The 6,882-nt window shown below is 38.6% G+C and overlaps 1 pseudogene across 1 annotated transcript; it reads right to left on the bottom strand.

The window, feature by feature from the left end:
- Positions 1 to 2,121: 2,121 nt before the first annotated feature.
- Positions 2,122 to 2,954, bottom strand: LOC308432562 (prohibitin 1-like; annotated as a pseudogene). Its single transcript has one exon. The product of its transcript is annotated as a prohibitin 1-like (transcript).
- Positions 2,955 to 6,882: the final 3,928 nt, after the last annotated feature.

Genomic DNA, 6,882 nt, shown 5'->3' with positions numbered 1-6,882 from the left:
GTGTGTATAGCCTGGAAACAAAGAGTTGATCAAAAAGACTAATGTTTTATGAATTTGAGATTTCAGAGGGGATAACATGTCTATGATTTTGGTGTATCCTGTGAACAGATGGGTTTTTAGCAAAGCATTGGGTTTGAGATATATAGTGACTGAGAAAGGGTAGAGAGACCCTGTAAGTGTGTATGAAAAATAGTTACAACTGAGAAGAAAAATCATAATCTTAGAGATATAATTAGTTTCAGATGGCAGGAGACGATAAAATACAATGCTAAATGTATGAGGCATGTTGGGGCTACATCTAGGAACTGTAAGCCTGAGTTCAGTGTGGAGTTTTGATGGGAATGAGAAAGTGAAAAGAAGGAATCAACAACAAAGCATCCAGTTACTACTTTGGGAGCTATGCAAGATGTGAGAGGAGACAGAGTTAAAAGGAGACAGAGTTAAAAGTGCCTTCTCTGTAAGAAGCAGCCTGTCTTGAGGAATCAAGTGACACTATAGAGAAGTGAAGGAAAGCAGCCCAGGAGCTGAGCAGGACTCCTTACGCTGGGAGAGCACAATCATGTGTGAATGTTTGTAGTGTGGTAGAGGTCAGACATAATATTAACACAAGGCCTCAAAACATGCTAGCAAAATGTCTGCACTTGGTATGTATCTTAGTGTTCTCTTGCTGTAAAAAGTCACCATAATCACAGCAACTCACAAAAATGTAGTTAATTGGGTCTGGTTTACAGTTTCAGAAGTTTAGTGCATTGCCATCATGAAAAAAAACATCATAAAGGTATGCTGGTGAATGAAGCGAGAGTTCTGTATCTGAATGCTCAGTTACCAAGAAGAGGCACTGGGCCGGACCGAGGCTTCTGCAACACCAAAGTCCACACAGTGAAACAGTTCCTCCAACAGGAACTCCTGATCCTTTCAAATAGTACCACTCCTTGATGACCAAGAGTGATCTATGAGCCTATGGTGATGATTCAAATTTAAGCCACTACATATGAGAGGTGGAAGATTAGAAATTCATGACCAGATTGGAGTATATGGCAAATTCTGTCTACAGAAAACACATAAAAAGTTTTAAACATTAAGTATTTCAAGTTGATCATCATGGAGAACAGTTTGCTTTTAAAGTTTTGGTAAATTACATTTGTTTGCATCGCAGATCATGTTCCATAATGATGATCTACTTTTACAAATAGGTGATTTTCAGAACTATTTGGCAAGACAAACAGTGCCATCTGATGGGTCATACTTATTTTTGTTGATTTATTATATCTTAAGAGGAAAGATCTAGGAGTTTTGAACCTTCAGGCCACTTATTTGCAACTAAGTGTCTACAATTAGGTTGAGAAATAACAGAAGTTTTTGGATGGAGGAAATGTCTGCAGTTCTTTTGTATTGGCTTTCTTTCATGCAAAGACACACAATCTTCATTGGACATGTTCTAGAAGAACTTGTACAGTACTTCTGTTAAAACAAAAAAAAAGTAACAACAGCAACAAAAGCTTGTACATGTCTTACTGAATTAGGAATGTTGTGCTCTGAGTACTATGGGCCACAGAGGAATGAGCTTAGGCAAGAGAAAAAGTCATGTGGTATTGCTTGTTTCATATAAGTTTTTTTTTTTTTTTTTTTTTTTTTTTTTTTTTGGAACCGAGCAGAGTCTCTTTGCTCAGGATAACTTGGACTCCTTTGGGGATTCAGGTTGGCCCCAGTCTCCTAGCAATGCTGCCTCAGCTTCCAGAATGCATTGAATACAGGTAGAAATCATCATTCTTGGCTGATTTCTACTATTAACTTTTACTCAAAGAGTAGCATGTAGCCAAATACTATTAATGATTTTGTTCCAACTGTTTAAAACATTTACCCTCAATAATGCACTAATAAGAACCCTAGTTTTTTCTGTGAAGTCACTGTTCTGTGGGAAATAAAGAAAAATAAATATTTGTACACTGGAAAGCAGAAATGTATTTTCTTTTCTTTCTTTTTTTTTTTTTTTTTTTTAGAGATCTCAAGTGATTTTACCTTTATTTCCTTCACTTTAAGCCAATCATTCAATTTCACAGTGATTTCTGGGGTGGGGCAGAAGGAAGGCATCATCCAGAATGATGGAGGCCATGGCCTGACTCACTGGGGAAGCTGGAGGAGCAAGGACTGCCCTGCTGGCAGGTAGGTGATGTTCCGAGAGCGGGAGAGCTGGTAGGCAATGTCCTCAGCAGCCTCCAGCTTCCGCAGCTCAATCAGGCCTTCACCTGCTGTGGCCAGAGAGTTGGCGGGCAGCTCAGCTGCCTTGGAGTCCCCCTCAGCAGAGATGATGGCTGCCTTCTTCTGCTGTTCAGCCTTTTCCACCACAAATCTGGCTCTCTCCGCTTCCTGCTGAGCCACCTGTTTGGCTCTACTGCCTCTGTGAACTCCTTCCCGAAGGTCAGATGTGTCAGGAACACATCATCCAGGATGAGCCCAAATGTTGCTGCTAGCTCCGTGAGGTCATCGCTCACCTGCCTAGAGACCAGCTCTCTCTGGGTAATCAATTCTCCGGCATCGAATCGAGCCACCACCGACTTGAGGATCTCTGTGGTGATGGACGGCAGCACCCGCTCATCATAGTCCTCGCCAATGCTGGTGTAGATTCGAGGAAGCTGGCTGGCCACCGGCCGGAAAAGGATGCGTAGTGTGATGTTGACATTCTGTAAGTCTTTGCTCCCAGTGATGACCGGCACATTCCGTGGTCGAGAGCGGCAGTCAAAGATAATTGGTTTCTGTACCCAAGGGATGAGAAAGTGAGTCCCTTCCCCTACCACAATGTCCTGTACGCCACGGAATCGGTCAAAGATGACGGCTTTGTGTCCAGCATTCACGTTATATAAAGCAGAGTTCACCACGCCTCCTGCAACTGCTAAGGCCAGGCCAAACTTTCCGATGGACTCAAGCACTTTGGCAGCCATGACTCCTTCTGTTGCTTCCACTCACACCTGCTTTCACTCTGACCTCCACATGAATTCCCCAGAAATGTATTTTCTATATGCACTTGTGAGGAAGCTGAACTACTAATCACTCGATTATATGACGGCTTAATTGATAGGTAGAATATAGTTGCCTTTACTTATATTGTATTTTTGCATGAGAGTGAAGGTTTGATTTTCGTTTTGAAACCAGATAAAAGGTGTGTTTATAGGTGTGTAAATTCCTATGTTACCAAATGTGTTTACATGTTGCTGCCAAACAAATGGAAGTCATCTTCTTTAGTAAAATGAGTAATGTTTAAACATGAGAAAAATGAAGGAACCACAGAATCAAAGAGTGGTCACGGAAATAAAAAGCTACCAGAAATCTCCGAAAGCCACGAACATTTATTTTCATGCCTATCTCAACATCCACAAATATTTAGCCAGGAAAGAAGAAAAGTGCTTTTCTTTTATGCTCTGGGGTGCTGAGCAAGAGAGGGAAGGAAGGGGAGAGGGAGGGAGGAGTCAAGCTGTGTGCATTCTTCTTTGGTGTTAAAGAAGGCTATTTAGGATATTCATAGACTATTCATGTTTTTTCAGGTAAGAATCATACTTTATCTCAAAGGGCACTGACAATCCACTAAGATGCATTTTACCAGACGATATGAACCAGGCTTTTACTTAAGGTTTGGCATATGTATATATAAAAATAACCATTTGGTTATTATTGGAAAGGTACACAATGGGCAAATCTCAATGAAATTAGTACATGTGTTTTCTGGTTATTTTATGTACTCCCTCTCTCCCACCCTTCCTATTATTTCTCTTTTCCAAGACAGGGTTTAACTATTCTTCTGCCGAAGCCACCTAATTGCTCCGTCAAACCCACATTTCCTTTGCCTAACAATAAAGACTTGTGCAGATAGTTGGACAGAATTCCTCGCCATGAAAATATGTGCTCGAAGCGTTCTCATGCCCATATTTACATTTTAATTTAAAAATTTATTCCAATTTATTTCTATGTATATGTGTGTTGATAAACCCATACAGCAACATTGATGTGGAATAGATAGGATGATTGGGAGTCAGTTTTCCTCTTCTATCAGGTGGGTCTCAGAGATCAAACTCTTGTAATAAACCTTGGCTGAAGGTACCTTTATCCACCGACCCATCTCATGAGCCTGAACACATTTATAAGCTACATTATATGGACAACTCTGCCAATGCTGAGGTGACTAGAAACTGCACTGCTCTTCTTATCTCTGTGCAGAACAAAGCTCATAAGATGTGCTGGAAATACATTTGAATTATAGATATTCAGGAGAAGTAGTTACTGCCATCAAGATTCTATATATACTATGGGGATCATATAAAGTCTGTGAAGGCTGAAGGAAATTATATTTCTGTAAATTCAAAGCAGTTCTGGCTCTTAATCGGCTCATTAGCCCAATTCTGGGCATTTACTAATGAGTGACTACAGTGGAGAAAAGCCTAATTTCTGTGCATAAAAGGGTCTTTCTATTTTATTAAACTGAGTAATCCAGTGTTCTGATTTGGGGTGTGTTTGGTTGATAAATTTAATTGTGATCTATCTAGATTTGGAAGTTCACAGGGCTTTAAACCATAAGCTCAAACCAAACCAAACCAAACCAAACCAAACCAAACCAAACCAAACCAAACTAAACCAAACCAAATGAAAACCTACAAACAAACAAAAAACGCAAACTTAGTGGGCCCATAAATAGGAAAACATAAATAAAAATAAAACATAAAATATAAAATATAATTATTTGCAAAAGTGTAGTGAAATTAGAATGCAGCTGTGAAAATTTCTAACCATTTACACCCAAGCAGACATGCACACAGACACATATGCAGATGTGTGAACACATGCACACAAACACAGACTGACAGAGAAAGATACACACAAACATAAAGACACACACACACAGACAGACACACATACACACAAGAGCAATATTTTGCTCCATCCTGTGCAGTATGCTGAGGACTTTTATGTCTCAATATGATAACACTAGGTGTATGGATGGCTCTGAGTCCATATCATGCCTTTCATTTATTCAGGGAACGTGAAATTACCATCATTTATTGTAACCTGAAACATGTATGTTCTCATTTTTTCTGGGTCAACAAATGTCACTAACCAGTAGAATTTCATGAGTGGTTTTCTTAGTAGGTCTAATGGAAAAACAAATGTTTCCCTAAATGGATAAAAGCTGTTGAAGGTATAAGTGACTCATATTTTTTTCCTATGACTCAGTTAAAATAATATTACTTGAATTCTTAGACCTGTTCAGATGATCATTTTTTTTCAGTTTTATTTATGTTTTCTTTATTACTTCAGTATATCCATCTTTCATTGTCCTGTAGTACCATGAAGAAGGACAATGGAATATTGGATGCCTTAAATTCTTCATTTTTAAATATCTTGTCTAAATATTTTAAACAAACAATCTATTAACCATTCCAATTACTTATGTTCCATATCAAGTTATTCAAATTGATTTTACTGAACAATTTGTGTAAGGGGTGTTATTCCTGATTCTAGATAGAAATATTATTGTGGTAAGATTTTACTGTCCTCCCTTTATATTAAAAACATGGCCGACTACTAGGGTATTCCTCTAGTGCACATGTGGTACTTAATGAGGAATACCATTTAGCATTCAATATTTATTGAACATCAGACACTGGGGCAGATTATGCAGATAGAATGAGTAACTAGTTACAGAACATTCTATTATTGGTTGCAGACTCATTAGACACCCCTTTTTATTCCCACTGTCAAACCTTATCTTTCTGAGGGTAGTAATGCCATTACATGTTGAACTGATGAACAAACCTCACCTAAGTCCCTTGTCTCCTTGCATCTAATTGATCCTGATAACAGATTTCCATCCTGTAAGAAGTAGCAGAGAGTAAATAGGGATTGCTGATAATCTGCCCGTGTGAGAGATCTAACTGTGACTTCATACTCTTTCTTCTATCATTAAATAGCTGTGATGCTTAGGCTAAAGACACCCATTGTCTGTTGGTGGTAAGCTTACGACTTAATTGTTGCAGGTGAGATAGCCTTATAATTATTGAGTGGTAATTTAACAATTTAACTAAAAATCTAACTTCATAATTTAAGTAATGTGAGAAAACCTTTTTAACCTCATACATTTTTTTTTTTCTGATAAAATCATGATGCATTTGTATTAGTTATTTGAGAGTTTTAATGTTTGGATGATATTAAGCACATCACTCTTCCAAGTTTTACCCCACCTTCCCTTTTATATTCCCTTTATTTTATTTTATAAAGAAAAACATAATTGGTGCAGGATTACAGTTTAGAGGTTTAGTCCATTATTATCATGGCAGGAAACATGGTGCTGTGCAGGAAGATATGGTGTTGGGGCTACATCTTTATCTGTGGGCTGGAGAAAGAGACTGTGTGCCACACTGAGTATAGCTTGAGCATATGAGACTTCAAAGTTTGCCTCCACAGTGACGCACTTTCTGCAGCAAGGCCATACCTACTAATAGTGGCACTCCCTATGTGCCAAGTACTCATACACATGAGTGTATAGGGACCATTCCTATTTTAATCACCTACATTCCACTTCCTGGCCTTCTAGGTTTGTATTCATGTCATAATGTATATGTGAATTCAGTCTAACTTCAAAAGTCTCCATAGCCAAAAAGGAGAACACAAACTTTCAAAAATACCAGCACAGGATATACATTACCATTCCAAAAGGAAGGAAAAGTAAGATAATGAGCAAACATTTGACCAAAGATGGACCCCAAACAGGCTGGGTAAACTTCAATCTCTGAGTCTCCATGTCTGGTATCAAAGCACTTTTCAGATTTCAAGCTCCTCTCAGCTTTGCTGACTGTAACACACTTCTCTCTTGGGTTGGTTCCAATACCTTTTAGC

The sequence above is a fragment of the Micromys minutus genome, assembly GCF_963924665.1.
Source record: "Micromys minutus genome assembly, chromosome: 18".
Lineage (NCBI taxonomy): Eukaryota > Metazoa > Chordata > Mammalia > Rodentia > Muridae > Micromys > Micromys minutus.
Note: the sequence above shows the minus strand (reverse complement) of the source record. Positions and strands in the feature narration are given on the sequence as shown.